This window comes from Pelobates fuscus, chromosome 4 (assembly GCF_036172605.1).
Source record: "Pelobates fuscus isolate aPelFus1 chromosome 4, aPelFus1.pri, whole genome shotgun sequence".
In the NCBI taxonomy this organism is placed as follows: Eukaryota; Metazoa; Chordata; class Amphibia; order Anura; family Pelobatidae; genus Pelobates; species Pelobates fuscus.
In genome coordinates this window covers 50,113,022-50,137,742 of record NC_086320.1, presented here as the reverse complement: position 1 = coordinate 50,137,742, position 24,721 = coordinate 50,113,022, and the positions used below count along the sequence as shown (strand labels likewise).

Here is a 24,721-nt window from a genome sequence, read left to right as displayed (position 1 = left end):
CACAACCAAAGATATCTAGACTTGTGTGGGCTAGTTGCAACCTTGACACCCATGACTTAGACAGCCCAATTTTATGTAAAAAGATCTCTTGGCGACAGATCTGGTCAGCTTCTTCCTTGCAGGCAGCACACATAGCTCTACCCTCCCTCCATCCTTTCACTGTATTAGAGCCCTCCCTGCCATCTATGAGAAGCTTTGATTGGACCACGAAAGGTCATCGGTGACTACAGAGAAGGCTTGGAGACCAGTACAGGGCTTCGCCCAGCGCTGGATTTAAAGTAAGCTTACAGCTTATTTTGACAGGTTTTACCCTAAAAACTGGGGTGGACATGCTTAGTATGGCTCAACAGGGCCGTATCAGTTAAAAAAGGAAAGGGGGAAAAAGGTTACATAACCGCGCTAGCTAAAAAAAATTCAATAAAGCCCAATAACTCCAATAAGAAAGTCAATGGGCACCAGCAGATACACCATAATTATTTCATGCCATATATTTAAAATGTAGTAAAAAAAATATATACATATATATCCCAGTTTACACCCATGTACCCCATCCACTACATTAGAAATATAGGTTTGGTAGTCGAAGGATAACTTATATTTGAATAGAATTGCTGCTGCCACTGATTCTAGTGAATGTTTTAAGATGGATACAGAAAGCATGATAAAGCTTCAATCTGACTTATTGATTGAAGTGTATTGAAGCATAAAGTAATTTGTCATCTATCTTGAGTATTAGTGGAAAATGCACTAATGATTCTGAGATTTGGAGGAGATTTTTTCTAATTTGTCAAGTCGCTAGTGAAATGAAGCACATCTATTAAGGCATAAGGACTCCTTCGTCGGTTTACGAGAATAAAAATGTATTTATTATAATGCACATAGAGCTGCGATTTCCCACTGATATGACAACACTTTACAATAACAGTCATGGTTCCTTTAACCTTTAGTCTACTTTCTGGCATACTGAAGGAAATGAAGAAAAGGCTGCATTGTGAACCTTGTGTAACTGTTCATTAAATAAATAAAATGCTCTACTTGATCTGCAATTAGCATTGTAGAATCAGATGGCAATACTGACAATTTAAGTATAAAAGGGGACACGTCATGGTTCCTTTTTTTCTTTTTCTTTTTTGCAGCGTTTTGTGTTTAATTAACAACTGTACATACATTGTTATAGAGCAGTTGTCTGAACAGGCAGTTAAAATACAGGAGAACATTTTTCATAAAAAGCTGGCATCAATCCATAACATCGAATAATCTAAAAATTGTAGCACGTTCACGTTTGAATTTAATACAAAGTGCTCACAAAGTCCGTAATTGTTTTATGGAGTACTGTAAAATATACAGATATTTTTACAGATCATTTGGATAGGTAGATGACAAGCAGGAGGTTCATTTAAAAAAACCTTTACATAATATCAATATTTGATGCCTCATAACATAATACATATTATAATATTTTTAGATTTATTTATTTTTTTTCCAGGTAAGTGATTGTCTGGTGTTTCTCTTTATTTTCAAAATTCTGTAAAATAATAAAAACACACAAGAATCAGCAACTTTTGGTCGGTGCAGTGCTGCTGGGTTTATCCTTTTTTTTGTTTTATCCTTTCATAACAATCCGACTAACACAATATACAAATACAAAACAATGCGCGAAAGAAACTCCGTCACCTTTGGAGGGTGCACTTTAAATGAATTATTGTTGTACATACAGGGGGGGCTACATGACACAAGATCTGAGATATGGTTCAAATAAAATATGTTTTCATAGACAAAATATATTGATGTTTGGACATATGCTCAAAGGTGACACATCATGCCTTCCGAGATCACTCTCAATATATTACTTTGCAGTCGGTGCTAGAGAAGAGGTGTAGATCATGTATTCAAGCTAGTAAAGCCCAACTTTGGCATCCCACACATAAGTTAGCTGTGCATTATGGGAAATACAGTTCACAAATATCTGGCTTGCCAAAGTTACCACTAAATAATCAGATAGGGGCAGTCAAAGCTTGATTTGTTCCCTTAAACGGACATGTATAAATTCAGAAGCTTTAGCTTTGAATCACACAGTTGTCTCACTCTGCAGGCTGCAAAAAGCATGCAAATATGCTTTTTTTTTCTCCTTTCCATAATGACCTGTTTCTTCTTTCTTATGTTTTCAACACCCACTCCAAAGGGGAAACTGATCTAACCAATCAGTGACCTATCCCTAGGAATGCTGGAAAAGTGCATTGGGCATGACTGGCAGATTTACACATCTGCAGTTTGTAGATCTCTTCACCTTGCGAGATCCTGACAGGGGGAGAAAAGAGTCTGATCAGTGTGATCATGTAGAGAGGGTTCCGGTGTCAGGCTTCTCCCACCTGCTGCTGCATAATAATGCCCTGTTACTGTCATTAGTGGAATGGATTGAACCTGAGATGGGTGGGTAAGGGGGAGGAAGCCTGAAGAGGCCTCTAGCTGAGAGGCGTGCCCAACAATGTCCCATTAAATCTTTGTCCAGATCACTCAACCTAGACTGTCAGGAGCTTTTCTTAGAACAACCTCCACACGCTTTACAATATTATTAGGACCGTAGGAGAATATTGACAGCAGCATATTTAAATTTAAATCAAATTGTGGACGTTCTATTCTTACAATTTAACCAAGTTTACATTTTGCAAGACAGTTATCAACTTAAGACAACTCATAGTAAACAAATTCCTAAAAAGTTAGATTGTATCTGTAATAATTCTGCGGTTGTCCCTTATAGGCAATGTGAGTCATATAAACTTCACTCAGAATCCTTGAAGTGCCCAAAATGCTGTATAAATTGATAGGATAGCAAATGCTCTCCTTGTCAGGATTAATTGTAATTTAATGATCATAACCCCCACTTATCTTTTCTTAAATTTATCATCTTTTCTTCTTTGTGCTAAGTGTCAATACCCAGGAGCCGCCATGTTGTACTCCTCTCCCTATGACACAGTTTGCCCTTCTGTAGAAGTCACACGACTAGTGGTTTATGGGTAAATCAGCTTAGTAACTGAAACAGAGTCTAGCTTAAAGGACAACTGTCATAGATATATATATATATATATTTTCTATGCTGTAGATTGATTTTTTATTTTTTTCTGTGATTGCTCTGGGTGATCTTTGTTAAACTGCAGCGGCAAGCAAGTTAGGCTGACCATCAGCTATTCAGATAACACGAATATCTCACCCAACGTAGCTGCTCAGTCAGAAAAAAAATAATAATTCAATTTTCATTACAAAAATCATGACGTTTTATTAATTGTTCAAACTTGAAAAATCGAGAAGTGCAAATTTGATAACATTTAAGTTCTGCCCATCGCCAAACATCATGCTCTACGTGAGAAAAAGCAGCCCCTACTTCTTTTTATGTATAAAAAAATAAGGCACATTTATAAAAAGGGGGGAGGGGGGAGGGATAGAGGAACAGAAAATATATTTTCATCTAATTGATTATGTTATAGTACTTGGCTCTGTCCTCCAAGAAGTGTTAATCTGTTATTAAGCAGTTCAACACTGAATGAGGGTCCCTGGCTTCACATAGATCCACCCCCATGAGAGGTGTGGCTAAAGCAAAGCCATACCAATTCATACCTGAATGGGCACTGTGCTGAGCTAAAAATGATCAGCTGACAATCTCAGCCAATCACAGCTGTCCACTGCTGCTCAGGCAGGAGCACAGCATGGGGAATGAACTGCTTTGAACTCTTGTATAGCATTAAAACATAAAATAAAGATTAACACTGAATGGAATAATGGTGCCAGGGGGCTCCAGACACTGCAGCTACTTCAATGCTACTTCAATGTGACGAAGCAGGTACAATCACTTTAATTTAAAAAAAAAATCCTTCAAATTGCTGTCCTTTTAATTATTTGGCTATGTGGCTGACTACTGACACTTTTGCTATAACGTTTCCTTGGGCCATAGTTGTTAATGTCAGTTTCGTGTAAAATAAGTAAGTTGCTAAACTATTATTTTCTTTTGTTGATATTTGTTGTTCGATACTTAGCATTCCTTAATATAAGACATTTATGGGCACTATGCAACATTTAATCTAGTGGCTTATTCTGAATCTTTAGTAGAGTATGCTCCTTTTCACACTATGCTTACCCTAACTTGTTTTACCTCAAGGAAGCATTTGTCTTACTGATACAAATACAATAATTTACACCAAAACATAGTACTGTATACTGAAAACGGAGTGAAAAAACTCAGGCAAAAAGTGCTTAATTCTTACAGTTCTTTAAAGGAGCACTATAGGGTCGGGAACACACAGATGTATTCCTGACCCTATAGGGTTAAAACCACCATCTAGCCACCATGAGACCCTCATGCCTCCCTAAATATAGAAAACTTACTTGTATTCAAGTCTGGAGCTGCTTGCTTTGTCACTGTTTCCTTTAGACCTGCCCACTGTCTGCTGACATCAGTAGAAGTGGTAGCCTGATCCAATCACAGTGCTTCCCCATGGGATTGGCTGAGACTGACAAGGAGGCAGATCAGGGGCAGAGCCAGCACGATTCAAACACAGCCCTGGCCAATCAGCATCTCCTCATAGAGATGAATTGAATCAATGAATCTCTATGAGGAAAGTTCAGGGTCTGCATGCAGAGGGAGGAGACACTGAATGTTTGGATGCATTTTAGGCAGCCATGACCCAAGAAGGATCTCCAACAGCCAGGAGTGGCCAGCAAGTTATCACTAGGCTGTAATGTAAACACTGCATTTTCTCTGAAAAGACAGTGTTTACAGCAAAAAGCCTGACGGGGATGATTCTACTCACCAGAACAAATTCAATAAGCTGTAGTTGTTTTGGTGACTATAGTGTTAACTCATTATAGCTAGTCATAGTCACAACTTGGCTATTTTAGGCTTGATTTTGCAATTCAATTTCCGATTTACAAAACTTTGCTGTGGAGTAAATAAATCCCCTCCTAAAATGGAAATTGTCAGGAATTAACCAGGATATCTTAAACTTAACAGATACGTTGGAGAATTGTTCCAATTCAGCTACTTTGACATTAGATTTAAATTTGGTGTTTTCCATCATAAAAATTACATTTCAATATTTGGTATGCCCTTAACAATCCTTTGTTCTATCCACTTGTTCACAGTCTTTTCTTGGGTTTACTTAGTAAATTCTGAATTAAAAACTGACTTGCTGCGCTACAATTTAGTGTAAAGTGAATAAACACCAAAGTATCTACACCCCATTAAATATACATTGTAAAAACAGAAAGAAACTAAAAAAAAAACACACACATTTATTTGCATTATAAAGCAGAGGGAGGGCTGTACATTAAGAGGTTGATATATTTAACAAAAGTCATATCTCAGCTGGCACAAATCTGATGTACCTAAATGATGTGATTCAAGGACACGAAACCGTTGGCAGACCCTGAAATATTCATCTCTTTCTGCATTGCACTGTGTGCTATTGATGTATTGCAGCCTCCCTGATAAGCACAGACTGCAAACACAGCCCACCATTCCTTAAAATGAATATAAAGAATTCCTAAGAAGCAATGTTCTAGGAAGGAACAGTGTAACTAGAACACAATACTTACTTGCATCCTTTTCTTAATTTACTTTTGAGAATGTACTGTAAGGAATATACAATATCAGTAAACTGTGTGATGTAGTAAAAAGAACACTTAAATGATATATGAACAAAAAAAATTTTAAAAAACATTTTATTTTAATTCGTACTCTTAACAACCGTAATGGATTACAATGCAGGACTGCATGTCTCAATTTGTAGAAACAACATATAATATTGCCAAAAAAAGATAAAATAAAATGTAATTTCAGTTAAAAGGACTAATTTATTAACTAAACTATAAAGTGAGAAAAAAATTGAAAAAAGTGAAAAAAATTGTATGCTAAACAACCAACTGGGTTGCAATTCTCCAAATTGGCTATTTTTTTCGCCTACATTTTGCTGTTTTTCCGCAATTGTTTGATTTGTGAAAAACTACTAATCATCAAAGTTAAAGTTTTCTGAATGTTACATATACTTTGTTTTATTGAACTGGGCAAACTGACACTACCTCTTTTTTTTTTTTTTTTTAATCTTGTGTTAACTCAGACTGAAGTCTTATTTCAGCTTCCAAAGATCCGAGGTGGGATCGAGCACGTTAGTAAGGTTCCATAGCTACATACCTAAGCAGCATACCCATGCTCACATACCAACAATGGCACCAGTTGATGGTAGCACTAGCATTACGTTTGAATTTTCAGCTTTGAATTATATTCAAAGAGTATAACTTGAAAAGAATTACTAGCTATAAAAGAAAGAAACTATGTGGTGCATGTACACGGACAATTTTGCCCCCTGCAGATTTACATGTCTTCCTATCTGCAATTTTTTTTATACATTCTATAGACAACACGGGCAGGGAGACAAATCTGAGCTAGGTTACATATACTTTGCAATGATACGGAGCTAAGGTGGGCAGTGAGATAGAGTAAGGGAAATATATCTGGTGGTGAAAAGGAACTGAGCTAGGTCATACATACTTTGCAGCGAGATGAAGCATTGGTAAATATATAGCCAGTCAATTAAACACAGTTAAACTATATATATATATATATATATACACCTAGCTATGAGACAGAACCCAGAGAGATGGCATGTCATTTGATCCCAAAAAGCTCAGGATTCTAATATCATTCTCATGTAATATAAAGACAAAATGCAAATCATTATCCAACCTTGTTTAAAAGGACCACTAAAGTGTTAACCATTCAAGGTAAAACAGTGCTGTTTTACAGAAATGGCAATGCTTACCTTAACCCCTTAAGGACACATGACATGTCACGATTCCCTTTTATTCCAGAAGTTTGGCCCTTAACCCACCTCCAGTGGTTGTCTACCAGACTGCCAGTGAAGTGCTTCCTCTGCAACGACTAAAACTCATCCATGTGACGCGGGACCATCTATTGAAAAGTATTGATTAAATGCTTTCCTACTGGAAGTTTTGATGTGCATCAGGCCCCCAATACTCTCTTTGAGGAGAATTGGATTAGACCATTGCGGAGGAGACCATACCTTCCCCATGACGTTGCAGGAGAGGTGAGCAAGAAAAAGGTGAGTTAGACTTATTTGTTATGGAGGCCTGAACTGTACATTGAAGTAGTAGTGGAGGGTCAATTGTATAACATGTATGCAAATACACACACGCACAAACAGGAAACAAGTGGGCACAAACAAATGGCTTTGAGTCATGTGATAAAAGTTATTTATTATGCTTTCTTACAATGGTAAGAGGAGATAACTAGTATTATGTGTGTGTGTGTATGGTGTCATGTATTTTTACTGTATGCTCGTATGCTATTGGTCCTGTTTGTGTGCAATTTCAGTACATGTTTCTGTATGTGTATGTTGGTGTTTATGTGTTTATTGATGTTCCTCTGTGTATGCAATGTCAGTAAGTGTATATGTTGGTGTTCCATAGAAGGGTGAATTGCAGACAACAATGGCAAAGGAAAAAAATATGGCGATGTCCATATAATAAGATTCAGCTCAAAGAAGAAGAGATAAATATAAATAAAGGCAGGTGGCAAGAATGGAGTATAGTCATTACAATACAAGGGGATTTAGAAAAGGAAAACTTAAAGGAAACAAAGATAGCGCCACCTTAATTTGGCCCTGCATTTGGCACTGCTTGTGTACTCAAAGCATTTACTGCTTGAAAATGATCTGAAAAAAATTAGAGACTTCAACCATAATTTGCTAGTTCCACAACCATAAGCGTATTGAGTAATTTTTACTAACATATTGTGAAATGAGTATGTGGGTAAAATCTTTTTTTTTTTGTCTTAAGGGCTTTTTTTTTTTATTATTTTTTATTTTTGCAGTGCATAAGGTGTTAAAGCTTTACACGGGGTACCCCAAAGGCAATCCTCGTGTTGGTCAGACAATAGGTACAATGGGGTAAACGTTTGTATATGCACATTTTTTTGTTATGGTCGCGTTCTGACAGGAAGATATACAGCATTATTTAGTCGATTAATTACATAGAGGTGTAAGTTATGCAGGTAAGCTATACAAGTCATATATGGTTACTTAAACAAATAGATGCGGTACACGTGTGTAGGCATTGTGTTTTGCGTGCTGATGGTGCTTGTCCAGGATTGCTCCTAGGTGACTCACCCGGGGAGGCAGGGTGCACGATTTAATTACAGGCTGCGTGTGGGGGCACATAGTATGGCCTGAAACATAGCTGTTGCAAGCGATGTGTGAGTGAGTGCAGGCTGAAAAGTGGTTACTGCAATGGTAGGGTGCCTTGGGTGTTGGCATGGTATGTGTTCCGATGTGTGGGATGTAAGCAGTATGCTGTGGTCAGAGTTGTAGCATGTAAACGTTACGTGTGTTAAAGCCAGGCAGTTATCAGACTAATCATAGCATTATGTCACCCAGTCCGTTCAATAGTTCGTGTAGCGGCATACGCGTCAGGAATCACTGACATGGTGGGTCCGATGCTTCATGGGTGGTAGTGGACATATAATCAGCCAGTGTTGGTTTCAGCCCGTCAGCGCGACCCGGTGTTAGTCTCCTTGTAGGCTGAGGTACCTCTCCAGATGCGTCGCCTGGGCTTGCCACTGTTAGGAGTTGAGAGGAGCGGTCTCCAAGGTCGGCATAGGGCGTTGCTTTTCTGGCGTGTGGCTCCCAGCGGTTGGCGGCAGAATCATGGGTATGGAGCCGAGTCTCTGCAGGCTGGTGTCTCCGCCGCTCCGTTTCCGGTAAGCCTCCGCTGCTGCCTGTCTTCCGATGGATTGTTGCTCTGACAGGTGAGATGTCGCTTGGCGAGCTATTGGAGGGTGAAATCGCCGTCTGTTCAGGCTTCCTGAGCCCCTGCTTATTCGTTGCCCTCGGTGCACGTGGCAGTCGCCATCTTGTGCGGTGCGGTGCGGTCGGGCCCTCAAGTGTGTCTATGGCGCCTGTGTGTTCCGGCTGCCATTCCCCCGGGCGGGGACCGGGATCATCCCCCCGGTCCATAGGGGGGGGACCAGGGCCGGATCCGCTCTAATTCGAACCCCAGGCTGGGCGCTGTGTGGCAGGATAGCGGAGCGTCGGCCGCCCGCTCCACTCACCGCTGGAGAAGGCCGGGGTATTGCAGTCTTCTCCTCCAGGGGACTGTAGCTTAAAAAGCCAGCCTCTCCCTGGCTCCAGCAGGCCCTCTGCTTTGGGCATTATAGTGGTCGGTCGCTTCTTGGTCAAAGTTAGATTTTTTTCGGCATATTTGGATTTGAAGCAGCAGGAGCTCCTTCTGCTTGCGACCGTCCAGCTCGGCGGTCCGGCCCCGCCCCGCCTTAAGGGCTTTTTAAGTTACACATGTTGACAAAAAGCTCCAGTACCTGTGTCAAATCTATCATAGGGAGGTTTGACCCAATACTTACCTTCTGTAGCCGTGAGCAAAGCCGTGAAGTGAGCATGCGCATGATTTCATAACCATGCCTAACGAAGGGCAACAAAAAAAACAACATTTGGTGCATTCTAGTTGCAGTGCTGTGAATATAGACTGGGCAGGAGGGACTGTAAAAAAAAAATATATTTTACTAGTGTCTGAAGACAAATTGTGCACTTTGGGGGTTTAACAAAGCTTTACAAACGAGACACAAAAAAACTTTGTCACAGTTGCTTTAATGGTCAAAAATAATACCACTTATGGGTTGTGCAACTACTGGTTAATTTAAAGAATGCCATGCAAGGACATGTGGCACCACATGTTTCTGGCATTTTTAAATAAAGTTCAAATCAATGGATAATTGTGCAAAACAGACCACCCTTTAACATTTAAATTATTGCTTCCAAATAAGGCATGTAATTAACAGAAATTACAGATCTAAAGCACAGATAATTTTCAGGCATTGCAATGGAGAATGCATTATTTACAATCAACTATAGTTTACTTGTAGAACTAACTGTACTGAACCTTGCAGTAATGAAAATTAATAACGGCTTCTCATATTAGATGCTAACGCATGAACTAAGTAAATAAAATATATTTTAACGCTACACATTATTTCTGAACTCCATACTTTAATGATGTCTGAAATGTATTTACAGTGGAGCCCAAAAAGCAGTCCTGGCACCATAACCACTACACACGGAGTTAGTTGCTATGGTGCCATTACATTATTCCTGGGGTGCGATCCCCAGTTTATCCCCTTAACGACGAGTGACGGACGAGGTCCGTCACTCAGGGGAATGCGTTAATGATGAGTGACGGACCTCGTCCGTCACGCGTTAAAATTAACGCCGCGATCGCGCAGTGCCGGCGATCGCGGGGTTAATGCTGTTGCTGGGTCCCTCCGAGTCAGGGGCAGACCAGCAGCAGCAAATCCGGATATCCCAGCCCATGTGATCGCTGTGACAGCCAGTCACAGCGGTCACAATGCTGCTGGGATATCTGATCCGCCTCCCTCCACCTCGTGTGGGTTTGTGAAGTGGAGAGAGACGGATCGGTGCTACATTGTGTCCCTGATTTATTGCAAAGTTATACTTAAGTATAAAATTCACTTTTCTGGAGGTTAAAAAAAAATTAACCCTTTCCCTGCTGCTTGATCACTGCTAGCAGTGATCAATATACAGGTCACAGTACTCTACTGTGATCTATTTTTTTTTTTTACTTTCAAGGGTTAATTTTTAGGTTTTTTGTAACCCTAAGAGGTTAAATTTTATTATTTGATTTTATTAATTTGTGATTTAGTTATTTTGGTGGGTGGAATTTAGTGGGAATTAGGGTATAAAAAAAATAAAATAAAAAAAAAATGTTTTTTTTTGTTAGAGTTTTGTTAGCTGTGTTAGCTGTATTAACAATGTTTAGAAAGTATAGCGCGGAGGAGGCTTATGCCCTGTTAGCGGCAGACTCAGAGGCGACTGACACTGCCTCAGAGAGTGAAGCAGGGAGTGACGCAGGGGATGCAGGGGACATGGACTATGTGCCAGATACTGCAGGACCATCAGGAGAAATCGACGATTCCCCTAATGCTGACCATGGCGCAGATGACTGGGTACCCCCTAATAATTTTTCCCCAGACATCCCAGTGTTTACAGGCAATCCTGGCATACAGGCGGACCTGTCTGCCTATAGTGCGCTGGATGTTATGCAGCTGTTCTTGGGGGATGAGATTTTTGGGGAGATAGTCACCCAGACTAATCTCTATGCGGAGCAATATCTGGCACGCAATCCAGACTCTCTTATCTCTAGGAAAGAGAGATGGTACCCAACCAGTGTGCCAGAATTTAAACAATTCTGGGCACTGACCATGTTAATGGGGCTAATTAAAAAGCCCACAATTAGGATGTATTGGGCTAAACATCCTATTTGCAATACTCCTATTTTTGCCAAGACAATGACAAGGGAAAGATATGAAGACATACTAAGATTTATGCACTTTAGTGATAACAACAAGTGCCCCCCAAAAGATGATCCGCAGTATGATCTTCTTTACAAACTACGCCCTTTAATTGCCCACTTTAACAGTAAATTTGCTGCTATATATACCCCCAATAAAAACATTTCCATTGACGAGTCCCTAATGAAGTTTAAGGGAAGACTGGGGTTTAGACAATATATCCAAAAGATCCCGATATGGGATCAAATTTTATAAACTATGTGAAAGTGGCAGTGGCTACGTATACACCTTCCGTGTATATGAAGGAAGGGATAGCCACCTTGATCCCCCAGGTTGCCCAGATACAGTAGGGACAAGTGGAAAAATTGTCTGGGACTTAATAATGCCACTACTTAATAAAGGTTATCATCTATACATCGATAACTTTTATAATAGCATCCCACTGTTACAAATGTTGTATTGCTTCGAGACCGTGGCCTGTGGCACTATTCGGAAGAGTCGCACAGGTTTCCCAAAGGCTCTAGCGAACAAAAAAATTAAAAGGGGGGAAACAGCAGCTCTCTGCCAGAATTAACTGCTGGCACTCAAGTACAGGGATAAAAAGGATGTTTTCATCTTAACCACCATCCATGGTGAAAACACTTGGAGGGTCGCAGTTCGTGGCAGAGACGAATATAAACGGGTGCCAGTCTGCATACGGCAATATAATCGGCATATGGGGGGGCGTTGACCTGTCCGATCAACTGATGCAGCCATATTTGATCATGAGAAAGACCAGGGCATGGTATAAAAAAGTGGGCATATACCTTTTGCAGATGGCAATCCACAATGCCTTTGTTATTTTTAAAAAGGCAAATGCTGGGCTGAAAAGCACTTTTCTTTCTTTCCAGTTTGAGCTAATTTCTAAGCTGCTAGAATGCCACACAAGGAGACCATCAGTGGAGCCTAGCAGAAGAATGGAGGCAGGTCACTTCTGCTTTAAGATTCCACCAACCCCTAAAAACAAAACCCCCAGAAAAGGTGCAGGGTGTGTTACAAGAGGGGCGTAAGAGTTGAGACCAGCTATTACTGCCCTGATTGCCCCTCTCAGCCCGGCCTATGTATTGGCCATTGTTTTAAAATTTTTCACACCCAGGCCGAATAAGTAGACCAGTTTTGGGGTGTGATTTTTGGTTACCGAATCTTGGCTTTGTCTACCGTTTATCCTGTCTTCTCTGATCCTTGACCTCGGCTTGTCCTATCGTTGTTCCGTTTCTCTTTACTCCTTTGACCTCGGCTTGTACCTTGACAATTCTCTGCTTGTATAGCCCGGCCATTCTAAGGACCGGTATTACAAGTTTCTCTCTCTGTGTTCTCTCTCTTTGTGGTCTGTCTGTGTTTTGGTTTCGGAATCCATGACAGCTTTGCCCGGGACGCAGATGACTGTGTACTACCCCCGGATAAGTTTACCCCAACTATTCTGTATATGGGGGTATCATTGCACTAAGATGACATAGCTGAGCAACATTTTAGGTGTTATACTGCCGTAGCACACATAAGGATAGCAAAATATACAGTAACATCTCCAAGTGTGTGTCAAAAAGGCAGAAAAAATGCTAATTGCAACTAGACTTGGTACAAACTAACAAAAAAATGATCCTACACTAAGGTTTAGAATATACCTTTTGAAATACCCTGGGGTGTCTACTTTAAGAAATGGTAGGCCTTTGTGGGGTAGTTTGAATTTAATACCTGCTAAGATGCTTGGAAATTGCACATAGGCCCAGCGTCAAAATTCAAAGTTTGGTAAAAACTCATATGACATGGTCTCCAATGTGCCCCTTCAACATCCACATAACCATGAAAAAGGTACACATGTGGGTATCGTTGCACTAAGATGACATAGCTGAGCAACATATTGGGTGTTATACTGCCATAGCACACATAAGGATAGCAAAATATACAGTAACATCTCCAAGTGTGTGTCAAAAAGGCAGACAAAAATGCTAATTGCAACGAGACTTGGTACAAACTAACAAAAAAATGATCCTACACTAAGGTTTAGAATATATCTTTTGAAATACCCTGGGGTGTCTACTTTAAGAAATGGTAGGCCTTTGTGGGGTAGTTTGAATTTAAAACATGCTAAGATGCTTGGAAATTGCACATAGGCCCAGCGTCAAAATTCAAAGTTCGGTAAAAACTGATATGGCTTGGTCTCCTATATGGCACTGTAGCTTCACAAAATAGTCCCAAAGACATACAATAGGGGTGTCATTTTACTCAGAAGACTTAGCTGAACATAATTTGGGGGGTATGAACTTAGTGGCACATGTGAAATATACAAAATGCCCAGCACAAATGCAATCCATATGTAAAAAACGCACAAAATAATTTTATACCACATACTTTGGCATCTATTGGTGAAAAAATGGGGGCATGTTAAGGCACAATATGCACCTTATGAGATACCCTGGAGTGTCTACTTTTACAAATGGTAGGCCTTTGTGGGTTTTTTTTGAACAGTCAAACTGTTATAATACCCCAAATGGAAGCATAGGCTCATTAAATCCGTCTCTCAAAATTCTACTGTGAGTACTGAAAAGGACAGGTCTCCTATATGGCACTGTAGCTTCACGAACTAGTGCCAAAGACATACAATGGGGGTGTCATTTTACTCAGAAGACTTAGCTGAACATAATTTGGGGGGTTTGAACTTAGTAGTGGCACATGTGAAATATACAAAATGCCCAGCACAAATGCAATCCATATGTAAAAATTGCACAAAATTATTTTATACCACATACTTTGGCAACTATTGGTGAAAAAATGGGGGCATGTTAAGGCACAATATGCACCTTATGAGATACCCTGGAGTGTCTACTTTTACAAATGGTAGGCCTTTGTGGGTTTTTTTTGAACAGTCAAACTGTTATAATACCCCAAATGGAAGCATAGGCTCATTAAATCCGTCTCTCAAAATTCTACTGAGTACTGAAAAGGACAGGTCTCCTATATGGCACTGTAGCTTCACGAACTAGTGCCAAAGACATACAATGGGGGTGTCATTTTTCTCAGAAGACTTAGCTGAACATAATTTGGGGGGTTTGAACTTAGTGGCACATGTGAAATATACAAAATGCCCAGCAAAAATGCAATCCGTATGTAAAAAATGCACAAAATTATTTTTTACCACATACTTTGGCATGTATTGGTAAAAAAATGGGGGCATGTTAAGGCACAATATGCACCTTATGAGATACCCTGGAGTGTCTACTTTTACAAATGGTAGGCCTTTGGGTTTTTTTTTCGAACAGACAGACTGTTATAATACCCCAAATGGAAGCATAGGCTCATTAAATCCGTCTCTCAAAATTCTACTGTGAATACTGAAAAGGACAGGTCTCCTATATGGCACTGTAGCTTCACGAAATAGTGCCAAAGACATACAATGGGGGTACCGTTGTACTCAGCAGAAGTAACTGAACACATAATAAAACTTTGTACAGGAATAGCACACACCAACTTTACAAAATACACATGAGAAGTTCTTTGTTATAAGTTTGTGTGCGAAAACCCCCCAAAAACACAATTTTACTCCAATATTTAGCAGAGGTTGGCGGTAAAATGGCTACGTAGAAAGTGTCAAAACAACCTTAGGTAAATAGCCTGTGGTGTCTACTTTATATAAATATATACTTTTGTGTGGCAATTTTGTTTTCTTTTATGGCTATTAGGCTGACAAGACAAACATACCAAATTCTAAAATCGCTCCACATAAAAAGTTTATTTTACTCCTTGTGCTTTGTGACCTGTAACTACCAAAAAAAACTTAAAATCCCAGACACATTATATATTCTGTAATTCAGAACAACTAAATGAATTTATTTTTAATTACTTTCCTTAACCTGCACTAATTATGTACACATTATTATTGCAAAAACTGTAAAAAAAACACACAAAAATTCGTTTTTTTGCATATTTCTGTATTTTTTTAATAATAAATAAGCATTTATATATATATATATGAGTTACATCAAATTAAAGCCCTTTCTGTCCTTTAAAAAACGGTATATAATATGTGTCGGTGCAATGAATTAGTAAAAAGCAAATTGCAGTTGAACGCAAATAGCAAAAAATGCAAAAAATGCCGTTGTCATTAAGTGAAAGACAAGCTTCTGAAGCTCTGTCCTTAAGGGGTTATAGTCAATCTGTTTTTAAATAGTTTTACCAAAACTGGGGGAGGGAGAGGGGGGGGGGGGGGGGGCGACTTGAGTTCCACTTCTGCTTTAGAAATATCAATTTTATCTGTATTTTAAAACCCAAAAAACTAATTACCGTAAATACTCGAGTATAAGCCGAGTTTTTCAGCACATTTTTTCTGCTGAACAAACCCAACTCGGCTTATACTCGAGTCAATAGTCTGTATTATGGCAATTTGCATTGCCATAATACAGACTGGGGCTGTGGGGGCTGGCAGAGCTGTTACTTACCTCTCCTGCAGCTCCTGTCAGCTCCCTCCTCCTCCGCGCCGTCCGTTCAGCACCTCGGTCAGCTCCCAGTGTAAGTCTCGCGAGAACCGCGGCTCATACACACACACTGCACTCATACACACACACACTGCACTCATACACACACACACACTGCACTCATACACACACACTGCACTCATACACACACACTGCACTCATACACACACTCTGCACTCATACACACTGCATTCATACGCACACTGCATTCATACGCATACACTGCATTCATACGCACACACTGCATTCATTATATACACACACTGTAAATAAATATTCAATTAATATAATTTTTTTAGGATCTAATTTTATTTAGAAATTTAAAACATGCTAAGATGCTTGGAAATTGCACATAGGCCCAGCGTCAAAATTCAAAGTTCGGTAAAAACTGATATGGCTTGGTCTCCTATATGGCACTGTAGCTTCACAAAATAGTCCCAAAGACATACAATAGGGGTGTCATTTTACTCAGAAGACTTAGCTGAACATAATTTGGGGGGTATGAACTTAGTGGCACATGTGAAATATACAAAATGCCCAGCACAAATGCAATCCATATGTAAAAATTGCACAAAATTATTTTATACCACATACTTTGGCAACTATTGGTGAAAAAATGGGGGCATGTTAAGGCACAATATGCACCTTATGAGATACCCTGGAGTGTCTACTTTTACAAATGGTAGGCCTTTGTGGGTTTTTTTTGAACAGTCAAACTGTTATAATACCCCAAATGGAAGCATAGGCTCATTAAATCCGTCTCTCAAAATTCTACTGAGAGTACTGAAAAGGACAGGTCTCCTATATGGCACTGTAGCTTCACAAACTAGTGCCAAAGACATACAATGGGGGTGTCATTTTTCTCAGAAGACTTAGCTGAACATAATTTGGGGGGTTTGAACTTAGTGGCACATGTGAAATATACAAAATGCCCAGCAAAAATGCAATCCGTATGTAAAAAATGCACAAAATTATTTTTTACCACATACTTTGGCATGTATTGGTAAAAAAATGGGGGCATGTTAAGGCACAATATGCACCTTATGAGATACCCTGGAGTGTCTACTTTTACAAATGGTAGGCCTTTGGGTTTTTTTTTCGAACAGACAGACTGTTATAATACCCCAAATGGAAGCATAGGTTCATTAAATCCGTCTCTCAAAATTCTACTGTGAATACTGAAAAGGACAGGTCTCCTATATGGCACTGTAGCTTCACGAAATAGTGCCAAAGACATACAATGGGGGTACCGTTGTACTCAGCAGAAGTAACTGAACACATAATAAAACTTTGTACAGGAATAGCACACACCAACTTTACAAAATACACATGAGAAGTTCTTTGTTATAAGTTTGTGTGCGAAAACCCCCAAAAAACACAATTTTACTCCAATATTTAGCAGAGGTTGGCGGTAAAATGGCTACGTAGAAAGTGTCAAAACAACCTTAGGTAAATAGCCTGTGGTGTCTACTTTATATAAATATATACTTTTGTGTGGCAATTTTGTTTTCTTTTATGGCTATTAGGCTGACAAGACAAACATACCAAATTCTAAAATCGCTCCACATAAAAAGTTTATTTTACTCCTTGTGCTTTGTGACCTGTAACTACCAAAAAAAACTTAAAATCCCAGACACATTATATATTCTGTAATTCAGAACAACTAAATGAATTTATTTTTAATTACTTTCCTTAACCTGCACTAATTATGTACACATTATTATTGCAAAAACTGTAAAAAAAACACACAAAAATTCTTTTTTTTGCATATTTCTGTATTTTTTTAATAATAAATAAGCATTTATATATATATATATGAGTTACATCAAATTAAAGCCCTTTCTGTCCTTTAAAAAACGGTATATAATATGTGTCGGTGCAATAAATTAGTAAAAAGCAAATTGCAGTTGAACGCAAATAGCAAAAAATGCAAAAAATGCTGTTGTCATTAAGTGAAAGACAAGCTTCTGAAGCTCTGTCCTTAAGGGGTTATAGTCAATCTGTTTTTAAATAGTTTTACCAAAACTGGGGGAGGGAGAGGGGGGGGGGCGACTTGAGTTCCACTTCTGCTTTAGAAATATCAATTTTATCTGTATTTTAAAACCCAAAAAACTAATTACCGTAAATACTCGAGTATAAGCCGAGTTTTTCAGCACATTTTTTGTGCTGAAAAAACCCAACTCGGCTTATACTCGAGTCAATAGTCTGTATTATGGCAATTTGCATTGCCATAATACAGACTGGGGCTGTGGGGGCTGGCAGAGCTGTTACTTACCTCTCCTGCAGCTCCTGTCAGCTCCCTCCTCCTCCGCGCCGTCCGTTCAGCACCTCGGTCAGCTCCCAGTGTAAGTCTCGCGAGAACCGCGGCTCATACACACACACTGCACTCATACACACACACACTGCACTCATACACACACACACTGCACTCATACACACACACACTGCACTCATACACACACACTGCACTCATACACACACACTGCACTCATACACACACTCTGCACTCATACACACTGCACTCATACACACACACTGCACTCATACACACTGCATTAATACGCACACTGCATTCATACGCACACACTGCATTCATACGCACACACTGCATTCATACGCACACACTGCATTCATTATATACACACACTGTAAATAAATATTCAATTAATATAATTTTTTTAGGATCTAATTTTATTTAGAAATTTACCAGTAGCTGCTGCATTTCCCACCCTAGTCTTATACTCGAGTCAATAAGTTTTCCCAGTTTTTTGGGGTAAAATTAGGGGCCTCGGCTTATATTCGGGTCGGCTTATACTCGAGTATATACGGTATGGCTCAATGCTATATATTTAACCATAATATACCAATCAAGAAATCCCACAGGGTTACAGAATTCTAATAGTTAACAATAACCACAGTGCAATGAAAATATAGTTCAGCATTCTTTATTGGCTGAGCCTGGGTTCCTCGAAGACCCATAATTTTGGTAAATCCTCTCAAAAACTGTTTGACCAAGAACTGGGGGACAGCATGCAGTGCCTAGACAGTATGTTTAGAAATAAACAATTGTGCTTTTGCTGGCGTAGGAGTCAAAAACATGGGACTGTCCCAGCAAAAGCATGACAATTGGCAACCATGTCTTGGGACCAAAACTACATTAAACAATGTTGGCTCTAGTGTTTAGGATGTCCCTTTAAGATTAAAGTATTAAATGGATACCCCAAGCAAACAACAACAATGGATCTTTTAAAGCAGTATTTTTTGGCGTGATGTCAAATGTATTTGCATCATAGATCCATTCCATCGTATCTGTCTTCAAGAGGATTAAATGAAGCAGATTATGATATGGAACAGTCTGAAACTCAAGAGTTGCATTTCCTATCGATTGGTTATATAGGAAGGCAGAAGGTGTGTCTGTAACATTGCCTTACAGAAAGCAAGGCCCAGATCCCATCCAGGTTGTGTTAATATTACCCGAGGAGAGCTGCCACAGAGGGTACGTCACATCACATCTGCAAAGAAGGTTCAACAAAGCTCAGAGTTTCAGCAATTTCTTGGCACTTGTTTGACTATTGAAAATGAAAGAATGTGCTTTACAATGTACTGTCCACTTATTCACACAAAATCTATATAGTTTATTATATTCATTTTACTCAATAAATATTTTGATATATTGCACTACTATATATTTAAATACTATGAAGACACCTTCAAGGGATCAAGGGACACACGATTCTTGTATTTTAAAAAAATCTATAAAAAGTCACTAAACACCTTCATTACAGCATTACCATTTCTCGGAGACAGCTATGGTTTACAGTGCCAGAGGAAAGGGACAAGGTATTTAGACCACAGCTACTTAGTGATGAAGTGCTTATTGTGCTTAGAGTGTTCCTTTAAGGGAGGTTTACATTCAGGCCTTCAGTGGTTTGTTTGTTTGCTTTTTGTTTATTTCACAATATTATGAATCACTGGGGAATTTGTATGACTTCTATGCTGATCCGGAGACATATATGCTTTTCTCTGGAGTTAACACCTCTTTTGCTGCTGTTGTGGATGGTGTTGATGAGTGTCACATTCCGGGTCTCAGCACAGCAGTGAGGAAGGAGTTAGTGTACTAAAGAAATGCACACACATCAGCATGGAGCTACCAGACCACCATGGACCAAGCCCCCCTCCTAGGGAAAACTAAGATGAGAATGTTAAGGCATCTTGCTATTTTTGTCTGAGCCCCTGTAAGCGCAAGGGAAGCAAGAAATTCTCGCAAGAGCTATCCCCCCCAAACCATTAGCACTGCACCAAAGGGCATGATGATGTCTACATAAAACTGCCTTAGGTAGTAAAATAACAATATTCATCAAAATTTCACAATGCAGAGCATTCATTATAATAAATATCATTCTCCAATCTAACTAAACCAGGCAGCTGCAGAGGCCTGTAACTCAAGCTAATCTCAGCCAGCAGTACACAAATCTCAGCCAGCTGAGAATTTTGGAGGTCAGGACCCTCTGGAGATGTGGCTATTCTGCAATTTTTGTAGGAGTATTTTAGGAAAAGTAGAAAATAACCTATGAAAGTATTACACTTGCTATCAAAGCATAATTACCATGAAAATTCTACTGAATAAATTCCTGCGTGTACGTTTTGCTACTGGGCAAATACAATGTTTATTTTAAAAAAAAATTATTAAAAAGAGTATATTTTTACTTAGTCTTTTGTATTGGTAGATATCATCCTACATCACACAGAGGTTGGCTCGGATTTTGGATTGTGTTGTACAACAGGCCTCGATTTTAGATCTAAGCACTACCATCACGTGTGAATTTTCGCCACTGCATCATATTCTGAGAGTATAATTTATAATAAAGTACCGACCAAAACGAAAAAAAAATTACAAAAAACGAAGACAGCCTCATTTGAAAGTTAACGCGCTGATTAATTCAGCTGGTGGGAAAGTAGGCTTTTCAGCCAATCCCATTTAAATTTTACTCTTCGTTTGTGTGTTTCATTTGCAAGACGGGAAAATAAATTTCCAGACATCATTTTCATAACAAAGACAATAATAATAAAAGATTAATCTAGCAGGGAGAACTTTTTCAGATTAAATCCTGGGGATTAGTGCATCATTTTTTACATTTTTTTTTTTTTTTTAAAACAAAACGGTCTGTGTCCTTCTATCTATGCTGATTTTTTTTTTTTACCTTTCATTCAGCCGCTGCACATCTGTGTAAGAGAAATGGTTGCTTTCATACGAATGCATTAATTCCTGCGCTCCTTTGGAACTTTCATTTAATCCTCCTATCCTCGGTGAAAATCATAAAATCCGCCTGTTAATCAACAGCTGCATTCTCCCTAATTACGCTTCATTATTCACTTCCTTCTGTGTGCAATTATCCTCCATTCAGGGTCTGGATACATTAATAAAGTTACATTTGTGCCCTGTCCTGTCTGATCATCTTCATATGCCGCTGACCCAACGCAGAAGCAGGGAAGGCAGAGGAGGAGGGTCATATTTTAATGCTGTTACCATGTGCTGTATATAGCTGGAGGTCAAGTACGAATTTGCCCTATAAGGAGGATTATGGTACTTAGCTGATTAGTGCCTGACCGGTATTGCCTGCAAAATACATGCTGTAACCCTTGGCAATCTGAATATATAAAAATGGATCAAGCCAAATATAGTACCTTCAAATATAATAATAAAGCATCTTACATTTCATCAAATGTGCACAGGTTAATATGTTTGGACATTTATATATATATATATATATATATATATATATATATATATATATATATATATATAAAGATTGATAAACTAACACTAAGCACAACAATTTGAGAAACAGGGTATTTCTGTCAAACACCCAGGATGCAATGCAGTGAAATGCAAATGAGCACAGCATGATGTCATTATTCCATACTGTAAGAGAGGGGAACTGCATTAGCAGGAGTAAGCCAGGCACCCATTTATTAAGTGCAAAGAGTATGCTAATTTACAGCTGATTGTCTTGGACATTTTTTTTTTTAATTCATCTTCATTCATTTATTTATTTATTTAAAAAAAAAAAAACAATCATTAGTTTTGCTCAGTAATTTTACCCTTTCTGACCCTTTCTCCCAACCTGCAGTATCTTCCTATTTTCTCCAAGAATACTGCTGTACATAATGTCAATATATTCAAATAAAAATATGAAAGTTGAGCTATGGCACCCAGAAGCTACTGTTGTGCCAATGTATATTGGCATGCAACTTATATAATATGTGTAAACAAGAATGTGTCAACTTCAGACTGGAGTGTCCCTTTAAGTAATTAAAGGGACACAATAGTCACCAGAGCAACTACAGCTGAATGTAGTTGTTCTGGTGCCTATAACATGTCCCTACAGGCATTTTAATGACATTTCTCTCTAGGGACACCTCCAGTGGCAGTCACTCAGAAGGCCATTAGATGTACTTTCTGGGTTAGTGCTGCATAACGCTTTGTATGGAGGAGCTGAACTTTCCTGTTAGAGATGCATTGAGTCAATGCATCTCTATGAGGAGATGCTAATTGGTCAGCATGGTGTTTTGCCACACATTTCCTATGGGAAAGCATTTGATTGGCTGACATTATCAATTCTGATGATCTCAGCCAAGGAGGTGGAGCGTGAGTGGAGCTGGTGCAGGAGGAACCACACTGCACTGAAAAAAAGTGGAGTTCTAACCCTATTTAAGACAGGTAGGTTGGGGCTGACCACCTACATAATGTTTTTATCACTATCGGGTCATGTATACACATTTGTATTCCTGACCCTATAGTGTTCCTAATTTAGGAGATGGTAAACAAAATCAGAATAGGGATGGGCAGCAAAACTAGGGGTAGAGAAGCCACTTAAATGGAACAAGGAGTGGTATAGAGGGCACTTAAATAGGACAAGGAGAATAAGAGAAGCCACTGAAATGGCCACAAGGCATGGTAGAAAGGCCACAGAGGTAGGGCAAGGGATGAGAGAGACTTGTGATATTGGACAAGGGATGAGAGAGACTCGTGATATTGGACAAGGGGCAGGAGAAAAGTCACTTATAATGGTAAAGGATTAGGAGAGATGAAGTCAGTATGGAATACAATGGAGGAGAACTGGAAAAGGGTGGGGTATTTCAGATGGCATACAATATTTGGAGAAAGTGAGTAGGGTAGTGGAGAGGACATCTGAAATAGAATATGCCACACTACCTCATCTTCATTGCCTAACTCTGACCAAATAACTAACATGTATGAACTTTTGTGATAACTTATAACAAAAGGACCTGGGATGTCACTTAGTCGGTGTACAGAGAATTTATATTTTCTTGTCTGATAAATGGATGGAATTCAGTTCATTATCTTACAAAGTTGCCAGCTTCAGTTCTTCGATGCTTTTCTGAAATTATTAGAATTTACAGTTGCCTTCTGTAATGAAATCATAACATTTTCTGCCAATAATATCTAGTGCCTGATATTAGAGAAGTATTATCTAAATGAGCCTCTACAGGCAGATAAACAGAATCAGAACTTTTGCGAATCATCCTCAAACACCCACTTTTTATACACTGAAATGTGATATTCCGGATTTATGCAGGAAAATAATAAATCAAACGCTCCTAATGCAGTTACACCATGTCAAAATTGCCTGGAGCAGAAAATTAATTATAACATGGCATAGTAGACCTTCTTGAGAAAGGTTTTGTTAATGACGTGGGAGACAAATGTCTCACTTATCTCAGACAGAAATCGGATTGCTATCCCACGGAAGAAAACTCAAGAAAGTAAATTACATGTATAGGCAGATTTATATGAATTTATGCAGATTTTGGGAAAAAAAATGTATATTTTCCAAATGAACTAACCCTGTCCTATTATGACTTATTTATCATACCTATATCACAATTGTAGTAAAAATTAAAAAAAATTGGACCCAACTCTTTTAAAACCTTGTAGTTTCTACTGCTTTGATTTCTCTATCTCCTATCAGTGATCTTCAGAATGCAAGGGGAGCCTTATAACCCTATAAGTTGTGTTATTCTTGTTTATCTTTACATTTGGTTACATATTTAGCAAATTACATCACAATCCATTTCAGTCCAGGCACAGCCATGGCATTCAATGCAAATGAAGAGGAAAAATAGAAACATTAGTTTAAATTTCGTCTCAACTCTGTGTGCTTTATTCATGCCAACTGCCAAGGTGCAGTTTATAACCATAGTTGACAGGGAGCTAAGATGTTGGCGTCCATGTGCGGGACGTGGATTTCTACATTTAATAGCATGTTTCCATGCTAATAAATGGGAAACGTAAACATAATATTAAATATCAGTTCACCAACCACAAATTCAATGGAGTGCATGCTACGCAGACAAACGCCACTGTTCACATATAGCAATAAAATATGATTACTGTGAAGCACTTGGATATAATGGTGGGATAAATTAGAATGACATGGCACACTTGAAGGTCGACACATTTTCCTGCTTATAAACCACCAATGCAATCCCTGTTCTAGATGTCCCTATAAATCAGTTCTTCGGGCCTTTTGGCCTATTCCAAAATAATAAGTGCTTTTCTTTCTCATATCATCAATTTGAGACCCTGATCATAAAGACCTCTACTGTCCTAGTTTCCTTTGAGAAGTTATAAACGAGACCAGCACCTTCTCTATATCTTCTGACTGTTGGAACTCTAAGGATTTAATCACAGAACCTGGTTATAAGATCAGAGAACTCAGAGTGCACTTGGAATTTCTCAATTAGATGCAATATGGTGTCAGTAATATGTTTTAATAAATATAGAAACACCTGTATGTTTTGTCAG

At 38.9% G+C, this 24,721-nt stretch overlaps 1 protein-coding gene across 11 annotated transcripts in view; it reads right to left on the bottom strand.

Annotated features, from left to right (window-relative positions):
- RIMS2 (regulating synaptic membrane exocytosis 2) overlaps positions 1-24,721 on the bottom strand; it is a 627,382-nt gene that overhangs the window by 324,523 nt on the left and 278,138 nt on the right. The gene's annotated exons all lie outside the window — the stretch shown is intronic.